Source organism: Apteryx mantelli, chromosome 14 (genome assembly GCF_036417845.1).
Source record: "Apteryx mantelli isolate bAptMan1 chromosome 14, bAptMan1.hap1, whole genome shotgun sequence".
Classification (NCBI taxonomy): domain Eukaryota; kingdom Metazoa; phylum Chordata; class Aves; order Apterygiformes; family Apterygidae; genus Apteryx; species Apteryx mantelli.
This window is the reverse complement of record NC_089991.1, coordinates 16921613-16938017: the sequence shown is the minus strand read 5'-3', so window position 1 is coordinate 16938017 and position 16405 is coordinate 16921613. Positions and strand designations below refer to the sequence as shown.

At 36.3% G+C, this 16405-nt stretch overlaps 1 long non-coding RNA gene across 1 annotated transcript in view; it reads right to left on the bottom strand.

The window, feature by feature from the left end:
• Nucleotides 1–15394, bottom strand: part of LOC136993360 (uncharacterized) — a 181923-nt gene extending 166529 nt beyond the window's left edge. The window contains exon 1 of the long non-coding RNA XR_010885653.1: nucleotides 15331–15394. This is a non-coding gene — a long non-coding RNA (uncharacterized lncRNA). The remainder of the gene's footprint in view (nucleotides 1–15330) is intronic.
• Between the last annotated feature and the right edge of the window lie 1011 nt (nucleotides 15395–16405).

Sequence of the window (16405 nt, the reverse complement as noted above, 5' to 3'; positions counted from 1 at the left end):
CATTTCTGTAAAGAGTTATGATAGATTAAGGAAGAATAATATCTAATACAGGGAGAAATGTTTCTTCTGATTTTAAAAGCAAATACAGAAGACAGAAATGCACATAATTTCTTAAAAAATGCAGTCGTATTATAATAATCCTAATTTTATCTTAATAATAGCGATAAAGAAGCAAGGAGCACACAATGTTTGTTAGAAGGGGAAAAGCATGTGGCTATTATTGAAAAAGTATTTTAAGACAAACTAAAAAAGTAACTGCTGAGCACTTTATCTTCTCTAACTCTCAAAAGCAGATCAAACTCAGACAATCACCTTTACTTGGGAATGTATACGCCTTCCTTCAACACCAAATACACAATGCAACAATCAATTCACTGTTACGACGGAGGAATGGGTCTTCTTCCAACATGATGTACTCTTTAAAAGTCCGTCTAGCAAATACCAGAAAGGCAAAACAGAAATTCTTAGTAGTAAGCATGAATTTTGCTTCAAATGCAACCTGGACAAGCTGTTTTAGCAGTTTTGGCACAGTATTATAGTGCTAGTAGGGCAGCCATGCACTAAACCTGTATGGTTAAGTATAAAAGGTCCTTTTGCTCACCAGTGTTTGCAGACACCTTTACAGAAAGACTACAGGGCCTACAGGAGTTCTAAAGAAAATTAAGATTCATAATATTCAATTTGTGGTACAGAGTCCAAGACATCTGGTCATCTGCAAAACAAGGAGGGCAAAAAACCCCTCCCAAAACATGTTTGCACATGCCCATCAGCTGTGCATCAGTTCCTACTGGTATAAGCTAGATCACAACTGCTGTCCCTTGCCAAAAGCAGGGAAGCATATAGACACAATATAGTTATAGGTAGCCCTGGTAATTTAAAAAATTGCAATTATACTGGTAAACTGATGATTTTTATAAAACACTATCTCCTCATTTACCTTCATTACTTTCTCACCCAAACTAACAGTGGTGGGATATGGGACAGTCACGTGGATTTCATTCAGAGTGATCAGATAATACCTTATCTTAATAAATAAATAAACAAATAAAAAGCTGAGCTACTCTGCCAAGACATACTCACTAAAAATAACCTAAACTAGTCTCAAGCTGACAGGACTTTTACCAAATGGCTTTAGCCTATACAACAAAATTCTAGACCCAATGCAAGACAAACTTTTCCTTAAGGTGCAAAAAGAGTACTCGTGGCTGGACAAAATATATCCTCTATCATTGCTATCATGACTGTTGGACTCAAAACTGTTTTGTATGTTACTTAAATTTGAATCCTGTGTGTTACTGGCTGTCCTTACAAAGGATACAATACTCTGATACACATTCTAAGCAGGGTAATGTTCTAAGGAAATTTTACAGATAAGTATACATAATATATTAATTTCTTCTTCTTTTTTTTTTTTTTTGTCGGCATTCCTCACAAAGCAACCTAAATTTACTTTGTGTGTGCAAGATGTAGGCGATGTAGTCAAAACAATGACTAGCTTTTACATTGGTCATATTTTATACAGAGGAAGAAAACTACTGTTTCACTCTGCCTGAATCCTGATGCAGTGTCTTGTATCTTGCCTAAACTGAAAAGCAGGCCTTATTTTCCCTTCAGTGTAAGTTGCTTTTGGCTCAGAGAAAATGAAACCTGTGCATCACAAGAGAACTGAAGGTCAGGAGGTGATTCAGCTTGCGGTGGCAAGTGGTGTTGATCTACATCACAACTGCCTGATCAGCACTGCTCACACTTGCAACAGGAAGGAATGGAAGGGAGATTGCACAAAGCCAGTATCAGCTTACTTCTATTCCAGGCTTTGAAGTAATTTTCTTATGCCTACAGCTTTGTTTCCTTTATAATGTTAATAAACTGACTGTCAAGGAAAAAAGAAAAAAAAGGAAGTCAAGAACGGGCTTGGACTGTGTCCTCAAGTAGGTATAAGGGAGGCCATCACCTCATCCCAAATAATTATCTAATTGAAAATGGCTTCCCAGGCTTTGAAATGTTCTAGCTAATGCAATGCCTTAGCCCACAAACAATTTAATCCGGTAGGCACTATCATGGCAAGGAGTAATTTTGCCCTCCTCCTCCTCATCCAAAGGCACTTGTTTCCAGTTTCTCATTTGTGGTGGCAGAAGTGCTCCTGCACTACATGGTGAGGTAGGGAATTAATCACGCTGAAAATCACAACAGCAGAAAAGAAAACAGTTGCTTTTCAGCTGGATCAGTTTACAGATTAGGGTTGTCATATGGCTGTGTGTGAACTTGTGTGGCACAAAGAAAGGATGGGAAGTGTCTAGTGACAGAGGGCAATGCAGTGGTCTGTGCTAAACAGATCATGTTATTACGGTGTGAAGTACACAGACTCGTATCCTCCATCAGGACAGGACATAGGTTAGAAAGTATGCATCTTTTTTCTTTCCACTAGCCTAGTGAAGGCACCAAAAGAACAGCATTCCTCTTAGTTATTAACTTCTTTTAAAAATGCAGCCCTCCTTAACTGCCCCCAGAAAGCCACAAACAATAAATAAGCACGACTGTGTTAAGAGCAATCTTCATTACTCTTAAAATCTTTTCAGATTTTGTTGTTGTCATTGTTATTATCAGAAAGTGACAAATCTGGGGACAACCTGCCTTGAGAGTGCAGGGTGTCCTAACGGGGGTGAAGAAGAACGGCTTGGTGCAGTCACAGTACAAACCATGGCAATCAGCTAGGTAAGAAATTGGGTTAAATGCAGCACATTTGCTATCAGCTGTTCTCCTGAAGTTTCATCTGAGAGGTAAGACAGTATAATTTACATATGTAGCAGCAGGCAGATCTAGAGAGCTCTATTTGCAGTATTTTACAGAGCAATAGTACAACAATTTTGAATGAACTATGGCCTGAACTGAGGAAGGAGGGGAAAGGTCAATAAACAGAATTAAAATCTAATTTGATCCATTTGCTGACAACAAACACAAATTGGGCAAACAACCAGGCAACTCCAACAGAACTAGCAAGGTTAATGGAGCTGCTGCTGTAACATATTGTAGATCTAGTAGTGTCAGTGGCGATAGTGGTAATGTTGTAAACACAGTTTGTTTTCCATCTGGTGCGTGGTATATGCCCTTGATAAAAGGGTGCTGCATTATGCATTTTTTTCCTAAATTTATTTACTCCTAAAAATATATAATGTTTTTAATAGCCATATACAAAGACAGAACTTCTGCTTTTACAGATAAAAGATTTCCCTAGTCAGCTTAAGGACAATATTAATCAAAAAAATTTTATAATAAATATGGGATACATGGTTTCTTTCTCTTTGTTTCCCCCTCCTTTTCCAAAAACAGTTCAACTACCTCTGCAATTGAATACCTAGGGAGTAGTCAATGTTGCTTAAGATTGGAATGGAGAATACTTAATAATATTTTACTTTTATAGTCATCCTGAGCACTTTGCAAATTACTTAAAACACCACTTTGAAGCTATCAGTAAACCTATACAGGATCTGTGTTCCAAGGCAAATTAAATCAATGTAAAGCCTTACCTTCATTGCCTTAGATTTTGGATCAGGCCTTTAGAGATCCCTAACACAAAAATAAAATATCTTTCAGTAACACTTTGTGCTGACAAGGGGGAATTGAGTCTCAGACACAACTCCATCCTCCACTGTTACAGATACACACTGCTGCGCATGTAGTTTTAATTCTGTTAATCAGCGTTTTTAACTAATATTCTAGTGAAGCCTTGATCTGAAATATAATCATTCTTTTCATCAAAATATTTACCAGAGAAAACGTGGAGCCTTGAACATTCATGTGCATGGTATCTATGGTTACAATGTATTATAGATGGTAAGGAACAGTAACACTGCATGAAGTGGAAAGAAATGCAGTCAGGAAGAATGTATGTAAGACAGCCTAAAGGAGACAATACAATGCCCAGAAAAATGATGTGTATATTGGAACAAGCTGATTAGAGAGAATAAAGCATCAGGAGGGAGCTGCATGAAAATACTCATCTCCTTAAGATGAGATTATATATATGAAACAGAACTCATGGGATTGTGAAATGGCCACAGGGACAAGCCTACCTGAAGGTAATGAGATATTCTGGAAGCCAGGGCGAGGTGACTATCGAGCACCCACCCTCCAGCTATCCAGTCTGCTACCTGGGACGTGTGAAATGCCAAATGCCTCCTGCCTTCGCCTCCCATGCCAGTACAGGTTGCAGTGTCAGTGCCACTGGCAGGAGTGGCTGTCTTCCTTCAAATCTGTCGCTGAGATACCGGCTTAGGGAATTCATCTCATCTCCTGCAAATCTTGCCAGTAAGACTGTGAAATGATCAAATGCTATGAACAACCAGAATGCTTGAAATTGGCTATAAGAATGTACTGAACAGGAGTTTAGGGTCTTATGCTTGAAGACTGCTCTCTGTTGCAAGTGTTTGGTGTATAATTGCACACAAATGTCATTTATGTCACCAAGCTCTAGGTGTTAACTTGGTTTAACTTTTTCCACTAAATACCTCCTCCTGCTGATAAGCATTTTGAATGGACTGTATTCAGTGACAGTTCGGTAAGACACTTCAGAGATACATAATACTCAGTTTTGTGAGTGAATACCTGTCCAGAAGCACAACAAAACTGTGCATTGTTCATAGGCAAAAGAGACAGGAATAATTTTAAAGAAAATTGTATAAATTCTTATACTTTAAAGTCTATATGATTGCATATATCAGGTTGCTGTAGTCCAGTGAAAATGCAGGAGTTGTACAATATATTTTGCTTCCACAGCTAATAGTTAAGGAGGAGAGATGTGCTGACATAGCTTCCACAAGCTGTTCCTCAGTGGACCCGCAGAGGACAAGCGGCAGATTGCCACAGATACGCTGCCGCTAACGCTGCCCTCTCCCTCAAAGACCTTTACAAAGATGGCTTTGCTCTGCTTTCCTCTGCTGCTTTCCTCTAATTTGAAATGGAAATGAAAATATGTTCTGGCTACCTTGCTCAATAACACCAGAGAAAAGATACTGAGACAGGGAACTGAGAAAAGGTCAAGAGAAGATTTATAAAAACAGGCCCAGGCACGGAAAGTAGGAACAAGGAATTGTTGTTCCAGTTATTGCCTTTACTGTTTTTGCCTAGAAGGTGCTACTTAGTGAGTGTGGGAAGGTTTGTAGCATCTTTTCAGATTAAACTAGGGAGTACTTCAGGTAAAAGACAGGAAATCACTGCAGGTCTCTCACTTTATATATTTTTCCCTTAATCTGAAAAATCGTGTTTCTTCTTAAATTTGTAATCTCAGAAAAATGATTTCTTAATGACGTGTTAATTTATCTATGTAGATACCAATTTTTTTGGAGGAAGGGTAGAATCCAGGTTCGATTTTAGCATGTATTTTGTCAATTTTACTCAACACATTGCAAGTGATGGACAAACCAACGTAAGAAATGTAAAAACAGATTAACAGAAAAAAGACTAATTCCATCCAGCATGAACTAGCTGTGGCCTATGCTATCTTGAAGGCTACACTACATAATCATGATGACTTGTTATAAATGTATAGGTAAAAAGTTGAGTTTTAATCTTAAAACAATCAAAAGATAAATCCAGCCACTTTGTATACACTGGGATAATTCAGACCTAAACTATTCTTTTTTTCAAGTTCTAAGAAAATGTTTTTTCCCCCCTGAAATAAAGATTTAGTGATTTCTTTTTCAGAAAAACCTGTTTTCTCAAGCATTTTATTACATAATAATGGTAAAAGTTTTTCTTTTCCATTTCTGCATTCTACATTTCCTTTCTTTTATTCCCCCCTTAGTGAAACAGAACTGAAAAGAAGAACAAGTTTGACAAAGTAAAAGAACACTGTCTTACTAGCCTATTTTTCCCATTGGGGAAGGTGAAAAATAGGAGTATGAAAGGATGTATGTATGTGTATATATATATAAGGTAAGTTAACATAGTTGGAAAGAAAGGACAAAGATAAAAAGAAAAAAGCCCATGACTAGAAAATTTTCAAATATTTATATTGAAAAGGCAAAACAGTGAAAACGTAGATTCAATAAAACTACAAATGAAACATGTTTCTGTTCTTTCAAACCTTCTGAACATGCTCTAACAGAGCAAGAAGAAAGTTTAAAAAATTCAGTTTCATTTGACTATACTTCCTTTGTTTTGGTCAGGTCTACAAAAGAAATCCAAATATGGGTTGGTTGTTCATTATACTCCTTGCCTGGTAGAAATAAAACTATTAGAACTACTCTGAAGAAGATTTACAGAGAAGAATTTTCAACCACTTCCTTAACTGGAAAAAATTCAATATCTGGATCTTGTGCACATTCTCCAGACTTTGAAGTTAAGCTTTTAAATTTTCAGCAATACTGTCTAAGAGCTTTTTTTGGCTAACAGCAGAGTTTTCCAGTATTTAATCCACACTTTAAAAAAGACTTTTCAAAAGCTCTGTTTTCCCTGTTAGACATAACATAAAAAGTGCTTTTCTTCTGAGAGGCTGGGATAGGAAACAACGATACTCAATGTTACTAACAACTGCCTTTTTTTCTTCCAAGTTTTTACGATGGTGGATTATAGCAAAATAACAGGAACGTGGTGTTTGAACAATACTATGATTTCAGCAAAACATTAGACAAGGAAACAGACACTATACAAATTTCAGACAAGTATCACAGATACAGAAGATTATATATATATTTATATATATGCATGTATTTATATATAAATATAAATAAATATATATATATCAAATACAGTGCCAAAGTCACCAGCAATGTTACAAGCATATGGCATTGGAGCTATTTAAGCAACTAAGATAAATACACTCATTGTAATAGGTTGCTGTTCATACACACAGTACGCATTAGCTTTTGACCTGAAGACCGTGCGGCTTTAAATAGTTAAGACAGGGAATGCATAAAAAGAAGATGTATTGTTGCTACACAGCAAAAGGAGGCTTTCGCAGTTACGGGATTCCGACAAGTCCAGGTGACAAACCCACATCACCTGAATTCATTTGTCTTTTTCCTCATCATCTTTCTCCAAACATATGATTGCACTAAATATTCTACATTGAAAAAAGTCCTTATCATGATGTGACAACTATCATGTCCTTGTCATGACACAGTTGGCTGGGATACCATCCTTTTATCTTTAAAACCCTTTTCCTTTCCCTTCTCCATTCTCTCTCCTGCTTTTACGTGGGAAATCTATTTCTGGCAATGAGCAGTTTGTGTGAACATAGCTCTTTGAAAAGGATTCTTGATATCACAAATTTTTTTTTTTTATAAAGAGGGAAGAGTAAGCTGTTCCTACTACCTTAGGAATATAAAATATTCCTATGTATTTAAAGGATAAATCTAAAGTATTTAAGCAAGCTCAGTATTTAAAAATTGAGAATCCAAAAGATTAAAAACATTTATATAAATGTCTTTTAAAATTATATAACTTCCAGTCCCTTCAAACTTTCATAGTATTAATTTAAACGTTAACTGTAAAACCTTTTGCCTGTCTAGGGATTAAATTCTTTTAGATAGAGAGCTTTTAATCTTCTGTGGGTATACAGCACACAATACAATCAGGTGCATGATACTGAATGGCAGTTTCCACTTCTATAGAAATAAAAATGATCTCAATGCAAATGAAACAGCATAACAAGCAATTAAATTAGGCTATGTTTCTAATTTTTTGTCATTTAACACAGGATATTTTTCTGCCACATGAGAGATTTTGGGTTTGTAATAATAATGAAGTAGCTTTTTGTTTAAAGCTTGAATTTTAGAAGTAGAACCAAAATCCACTGATATTCAGGAAAAAGACTTTCATCCTGCAGTATATTCAGAGCTCAATGTTGGAATTTGGCATGTTGCGCATGCCTAAATTCAAGTGCATCAGAATCATTATTTCAAAGATCCCAAATTATAAGGTCACAATGTAGGAACTGCACTATAAAAAAAACCCCAAACTACAGCTGCCTATCATTGCTTGATTATTATATAGTTCCCATGCAAGTGACTCTATAATTTATAAGCCATATATTATTGCATGGAATGGCAACTTCCAATAGACAGTCAATTACACCTTTGCATTTGAACTGCCTTTTTGCTTTGCCTTGAGCAAAAACACAAGAAAGTCGTCAGGTATTTTCAGAAAGCCAATAAAAATAAGCATTTCATTATGTAACTTTAGTTGTACTTACTGGAAGCAAGTGGCAGACTCTACACTGCTGCTAAAATACCATCATTACTAAAATAAAAATTCTTTACTCACACGTTATCTTAGAATTTCCCCAGAATTATTTCTAGGAGTAAGTCCTGAAAAATCAAACTCGAAGTATTTTCATGTTTTCATCCTCTTCTTACCAATACGCTATTTTACTTGTTGTGTTTGGTACATACTGATTTTCTTTGCATCTGCATTTTCATTTGCCTTCCAACAGCTGCCCAGCTTGAACTAAATGAGAGTGACATCTCCAAACTAAGTTTAGAGAGACCTAAATTACTGCACCTCTTGCAAATATACACACCACACTTCATCTTCACCATAAAACTGTAAATCAGTTTCCTATTCCAGGGCTTTACTTTTCCTGCTATTTAAGATCTTTAGCAAAAGAAGGGTGCCACATATTTGTTAGATATTTAATGTTCTGTAACTCTGCTGTAACTAATGGAAATCCTCTTCTCGGAAATTGAATGGAGATGATGTTCCTGTACAGTATGTCATTTCCAGACAATGTTCTGTTAATTTTTTAATGCAACTATTATTTTGATTTATAATTGCAGTGAAGGATATTTTATTAATCCCTTTTCAGTCATGCTCTCTGTTATAAGCAAAATCAGCCACAACTTTTTAAAAGGAATATTTTACATGCATTTATTACTGTGATGCATAATATAACACAGTGAAACCGTTCCACCCGTATTAATCACGAGAGGTATTTGTGATGCGGGAACCACTTGTATCACCTTGTTTAAGTTAGTCACATATGTTCTTTAAACTGAAATATTTTTCTTCTCTTTCACCTTGTTTATAATTGTAATGCCATTTTATTGATACTCGATTGATATACACTGTGAACAGCTCTTAGTTAAAAACAACTGCAGATCTTCGACTTGTATTTCAAACTCTTTAGAGTCCTTGTTAAACGACAACAGAACTAACGAACTTGAGAGATTTATCAATTAATGATTACTAATCTATAGCTTCATTTACTTGAATATATTAGGATTGCCATTGACTGCATTGGAAATAAGATCCTGATAAGAGGTATGTGTTCACTAAAATGATTTTTCTTTTAAAATGACTTTCTCTTTTTCCCTTTATTTTTTGGATAAAACTTTAAATTAGTCCTTTAGTCTATAATTATTTGTAAAGCAGACAGTTCCCAAAATGCTTCTCTTTTAGAAATCTACTTTTCAAGGAATAGGGTAATTGTAAATATTCTGTAAAATATATATACATATCTATATATTTATATATTATTTCTAGATATTCTTTCTCAGTTTTTTTAATCTTTGATTCATGGATTAATGGAAGAGTAATTTAATAACAACTGTCTTAAGTAAAAACTAGCTGTCACAAACCCATCTAGGCTCATGTTTAACAACATTTTTCACATTACATAGATAATGTCAGGGCTTGGTTTTCCAACAATCCTAATAATCTTAAAGATAACACTGAAATTTGCTTGCTAGTTTTACTGTGATGACCTTGAATAATATGAAAGGTTAGGTACAGTCTCTGGATTGGAAACTTTTTATCCTAGGCACCAAGATATAAACACTGTAGTTTGTAATCATCTTTCTTATTTATTAAATATGCTGAATTTCTTGTAGTTCCTTACTGCTCCTGGATTTCTTTAGAAAAAGCACATTTTTTAAGATGCGGTGTACATTATTCTAGAGAGTTGCATAAATATCACAATTACAATACTGAATTTCCTTATATCCAAATGTATTTAAACAGGGATCAGGCAAACAGGTATCAGGCAAATGAATTTCCAAAGTGTAAGTCCAATCTGAAATGTTAATAAAGTATCTGAACTGTACTTCCCTCCCAATACGAAACACTAAATTTGAGGATTCCTAGAAATCTCAATCCACTTTTATAACACTAATTTACCTTACTGCTGAGATTGCACCTAATCATATCTGCAATGCTCAGTAAAGAGCCACTAATCAAAGAAAAAACACCGTTTACACCAGTTACATCTACTGCTGGGCTATGATTAAAGATAAAACTAAAACCATATGTTATAGGAAGCGGAATCATACAGGCTTACGAACCAGCCTTCAGAGTCCGATTCAAGGTTTGTTCCAGCTCCCGGAGGAATTCTCCGGATCCTGCTGGCTTCAGCTCACAGCAGGCAGCAGGTCCACAACAGGCTTCGGCTGATCCAGGACTACCCGAAGTGGCCGTTCACCAGCTCCTCCCGCTACACATTTCCGTACCCCCCTCTCCCTTGCACTGGCAATATCGACCGTGCAATTGCACGGTGACATCAAACTCAAAACGATTCCTAACAAAAAAATTAGCTCTTACAGTTTCTGAATGGCAAAGGGCTTTTTGTTTCGGTTTGGTCCCCTTAACTTTTTTTTCTTTTTGACTGGGCTACTTCACACATGCAATTACCAACCTAAGTAGAGAGAAGAAGTACGTGGGCGGAGGTGCGGAAAACAGAGCTGCCCTTTCTGACTGCAGCATAGTCGCAGAATGGTCTGTGCCAATCTCAGAATTGCACCCCGAGATATCACTGCCACGATATTCAGGCCTTCGTTTCCACATACCATTTCATGTTGGTTTTTTTGTAATTTTTTAAAATTAGCTTTTGGGTTGTGGCAGATCATGCTTTCAACTGCTAGCACACTACCGTATTAAATTTTAAAACCAGCAAAAAAAAATGAGGAACAAAAATACGAACTTCAAAGAAAAGGTTAAGCATGGAATAATAAACATAGGAAATGAGATTCCCACCTCCCTAGTGTTTCAAACATGCTGTTTTCCAAAGGCAAACATGAGAAAGAAAGGTCATGATGTTTTAACCTCAATGGTTTTTCATCCATTTTCTCATATTCCAGAAGTGTGTGTCCTATCCATCAGGATATGGAGTCTCATCTTCATTTTTTTCTCATTATCAGCAAATATTAAGTATTTTATACAAAGCACAGCATAGCCAACACTAAGGCACACCAGTCCCACCTCATAACGGTAAGGGTCAAAAAAACACTTCTAGGTGTTTGGAGACTAAAGCGTAGAACTTCTTTTTGCCTACCTGAAAGAAGGGATTTAAAGCCAAATCTGTCTCATCTCTTAACCATTCTAGAATATTTTGCAATCAGGCTCCTTATCCCATCTGTTGCAGGAATTCAGAGCCTGCTCCATCTGCTCTACTTTGTATAGAGTACTCCACCGGAAGCATGGCCGAGCACTGTTCTGCAAGTCTTTGCACTGGTTTTAGAACAATTAGATCTCACCCAAAGGGAGGTGAAAGAGGTGGGATTTACCTCAGATTTTAGGTCTCCATTATCAAGTCCGAATACTAGGAAAAATTGTTATAGTTAACATTTATAAACAAGCAGCTATTGGATCCGTTGGCTGGCAAGGATGTGTTCTGTGCCAGAACAACATTCATAATGACATCCAATAAATTTAAAATGACAAGTATCCTTAAATTCTGTTCTCCTTTTAATTAAGTTTTACCCAATATTTTGAAAATTGATAGCACTACATCATTATACTTGTTGATTCTATTATAAACTGTGCAAGTGCCTCATTTCTGTAAGGGCGGTACTTTGGTGCTGGATGTAAAATGCCTTATAATCCCTACTGGAAAAGAAAAACTGCCAAACCAAAACACGCCAAAAATCCTTACGAATATATGTGCATACTCAGTAACGTGGGTAGAAACATGCCTTGCAAGACATCATAAATAATGGCACTAGGTTAAGCAGCAAAAAGAAAGTAATTGTTTGCTGGACTGTTTAAAATATCTAATCAATCAAGTATTGCAAATAATCAAATACCACACAATTTCTCTATATATTATGCACTCTAGATTCAAAAATAAGCGTCTTAGTACTCAACTGTCTTTACTTCCACTCTTTACAAGACTGGTGGCTATTCATTCATTCACTAATTCTAAAAAAAGGAGAAAGCAGGAATGCTTATCTGAGGTGTCACTGAATTGTTCTGAATTGTTTCAAATATCCTACGTTAAGCATTTCTCATGTGCATTTAAAGGTGGCATAGCAGAAAATTGTTGAAGGTAACTAGAAAATGTTCTGTAATTTACTACAAATTTTCCCACAACTAAAATCACTGTGATAGATTTGTACAGACCCATGTAGAGACAACATCTACTTCTCCATTCTTTTCAGTCCTTACTAAGTACAGATTCATTTATGTTTCTTCTGCTTATTGTCTCAGTAAGTTACACCACACAAATTACAGCTGCTCAGTTTTGTGCCTCCAAAATCCCTGATAACCGAAATCAAAGTTCTGAGGATTCAAAAACTAGAGGCTCAAGACTGCACATATTCAAAATACTTTCATCCCAGTATGTTTCTCTGGTGCTATCCTCACAGAAAGTTTGTAACAGTTGTATTAAAAAAAAATCATTTGAAGATTAGACTAATAAAACCTGAGAACACATCCTGAACACAGAATAATATTATCCACATTGCTTTATATAAAAGTCCAGAATATTTTTTCAAAAAAAGTCCTGCTATAAAATGTCAAATATATATATAAACAACACATAACTGTCTGTCCTTATGCATTTCCTTTACAACTCAATAATTAATACCTCCTTGTCTTAAATTTGTTTTCATTACACAGTTTAATTACAGAATTTCAAGCATAAGTACATTAAAAAAAGCTTCATAGGCAGTTTAATTTAGTTTGGATTTAGATTGCACCGTAGCGCTCTACTGAGAGCTATCTATTCAAGTCATCATCAGGGTTTGAGGGAAAGTTTTGTTTTGGCTTTTAACCTCAGCCTTCCCCACAAATAGATAGCTGACAGTAAGAGTTTGCAAGGATAAGGAGGCTGGCAAAGCTACTTTTATGACCTACAAAAAGGTAAAACAGCTACAACAAAGAACAGCACTTAAAGAGCAAAATGAATTTGTATACAATATTCTGTTCTGAGGCAATTAAGTTTCATTTACAGCAGCTTGTTACCAACGTAGTGCCAACAGTGTTTATTAATTAAAGGTGTTTTTTCATCCTTAGCTCCTTTGTGAAGAAAGTGAGAATTAGCCTACTGTTTCCTGGGAATTACAGTTTTCTAATCATTTAGAAAATGAAGGTGACTAGTTCTGCCACCTACTTGCCCTGCAAACATTCTGCCACCAGAAATCCTGACAGCTCTTTCATACTGCATATACGTTACTTTAAATATTTCTGTACAGATTTTGAATTATTTCGAACATCAACCAAAATCTGTGCTGGTGTTCTTTTAAGGCAACTCTGCTTTTTGCTTTCAAAAGAACATGTTGTCTCATTCCCCTAAAGAAGCTTAGAACATCAAGGAAAATAACATCAAGTAATGGTGGGTTCAAACATATTTCTAATCTTTACAACCCTTCAGTACTTACATTAAAAAGGTAAGGCATAATTTATTTCTGATGAAACAGAGTTGCTCAGCTTTCTGCTAATAGGATCCTCAGGGCAAAAAGGGTAGGAAAAGCACTGATAAAAGAAGAGAGCTTCATTTTACTGTTTTTTTGCTATTCTGGAAACAATAAATTAATAATAGTGTTTACTCTGATTATTGTTGATTTAGGATAAATTGTTCTCATTTAGCAAATGGGGAAATGAAATTCAGTGCCCAAGGGACAGCGAATATAAATCTATGCCAGAGGCTACAACTGAAGATACATTTACAGACCTATTCTGAATTCCTGGATTAATTCCAATCATTGCTGATAGGAGGGAGGCTGATATTCTAGTACCATTTACCAGGTTAATGATGCAAGTTGGCACTGCTTCCCCCCCACCCCCTTCCTTCCCCTTCTGCTCTCCTCATGCCTGTCATGAAACCTTTTCTTTTTTAATCCTTGATGGGTCACTAACATCAAGTTTCTCCTCCCTCTTTTAGGAAAAGATGGTACAATTCTTTCTCAGCAGTGCACCTGTGTTTTGACACAGTTCACATGAAAATCTTTTTCAACTAGTCAATTCTTATTCAAGAAGTAAAATGTAACAAACAACCTTAAAATGGCATACTGTCCTTCTGTTTTTAATAGAACAACACTTCTCAGAAACAGCATCATGAAAGCCACGGGAACATTGTTCTTGGAGCTAAGAAGATAACCTGTACTGAGTGCAATAAAGTGTTTGCAGTTCTTCAACGCGTTGCATTATCATCCTGCTTCTATTCTGGAGAGTAACGAAAGCGGCTGCGTCGCATGGCGCTGAAGCCGATGACATACAGCAAAGGCTCCAGGCTAGTTTTGCTGTTCCTCCTGTGGAAGCTTCACCATTTATTACCACTCATTAAATTTTAATTTTATAGAGCATCTTTCAAAGGTCATTTTTTAAATAGGAATATTGAAGCCAATATTACCGACTAGTTAACTGCTTTGAAAATACAGATCTTCATAGATTTGTTGTTTTGAATTATTGGAGATATAAAGGATAAATCTGATTAGTTTAGCTTTGTTTTTTTGCAGTTACCATATTTTGAGATGTTACCTACCCTAGTGTGTTAGTTACTATTTTCATAGAAACTACATTGGTTATTTAAACACAGTAAAAGGAAGTGATCTGCCAGCACACACTACCATAAGAATGTTCATTAAATCCTTAGATAACTGTTTCTTAAAATTTTAGGATCAACTTATTAAGGTATTCAAATAAAAATTTATTAATCTCTTTTTGGCTACAAAGCCTTTTCAAGTCTTACTGAGCACTATTTAGTAAGAAGCAGGCTGAGGTTTACTTTCTAACACTATGAGTAAATTGCTTAAGACATGCCCTTTTCACCCTCTTACCCTTGCCACAATTTAAATTTCAGCAGAAAAGGGTAATATCACCAAGATTAAAAGAAAAACAAAGAAAAATATAAAAACAGACAAGTCCTATTGTCAAATGGAGGTGTCTTTACACGTACTCAAATCAGGCATTTAGAAAATAATCTAATAGTAAGTATCATGTGCAGAAGCTATAGTACAGTACATCAAGATTACAAGGTGCAGATTTCATCTTCTCCTCTTCAATATGATTAATATATTTACAGCACACTATTCAAAGACTTATCTTGAAGCAAAGAGACAGGTCCCATAACAGACATACAGGCCTTACTTTCATCTATTAGTCTTGAAAACACCCACTTACTTGCAACATAGTCCTAACCTCCATACATCTTTCACTTCAAAGTTTTCCTATGTTCTTGGGCACATGCTTCTGTGCCACAAACTGTCAAAGTCTGGCCAGGACTCAAAAGCTTCCAACCCTCTTCAGGCCTAAGCCAACCAGAAATTAAGCATTCCTTTATGCGAGTCTTCTCAGAGAATCAATCCAGTAACTCCCTGTGCGCAGGCTTTGCTCGGTGCTCCAGCCGCACAGCTGCACCTTGCAGGCACCTTGTTTTACAGCGTGCAGGCAGGGAACGGCAGCTGCAGCACGCACCCCGAGCACGGCACGCCTTCACTAAACAAAGCGTTTAGCCTGGCCAGACTCAACTCCTACCACGCTGCTCCCAGTAGAATGAACCACTACTAGTGTATGAGCTCCGCTGAGCAGGAACACTTTCAATCCTGAAAACGGAAGGTATTCCAGGGTGCTGCAAGTAAGTTAGGATTCAGTGGGACATGTGATTTCAAGCTCTGCTCCTAGGACTGCTTCCACATTTTATATTAAAATTACAATGGCCTTGTTATGAAGTGAGTGCTTTAGGCAGCCATATTAAACATGACCATGTCCTACTGTTAAGGAAGATCTTTAGACACCAACATCACCTGCTGTGATTTCAGCTTGTGAGTGAGGATGAAAGTTCAGAAGCTAAGAGAGCAGCTGTAATGGGAAATCCAGCTTGATAGAATGGTCAGATTACATTAAAACACAGGAAAAGTTTGTCTGTTTGTTTTTTATACCTTCTTGAGACCACAGGCTTTGGCTAAACTGCAGAGAAACCTTCAAGACATTGTACCTTTGTATATCCAATTACCATTATTTATGATCTGCACCAGAAAAATTAGTTGATTTTTAAATATCATGGTATGCTATCAAACAAACTTTTTCCAGTAGGGATGCTTGAATTCTGACATTCTGGTAACAAATGACAGCAACAGCCTTCACATAATGCATTGCCAAATTATACTCAACTACCTCTAAAATTTACTCAAAGTAGAAACAGATGTAAATCTTGACCCAGAGAAAAACTAAGATACACTGCTTTTTCTGAAGCATC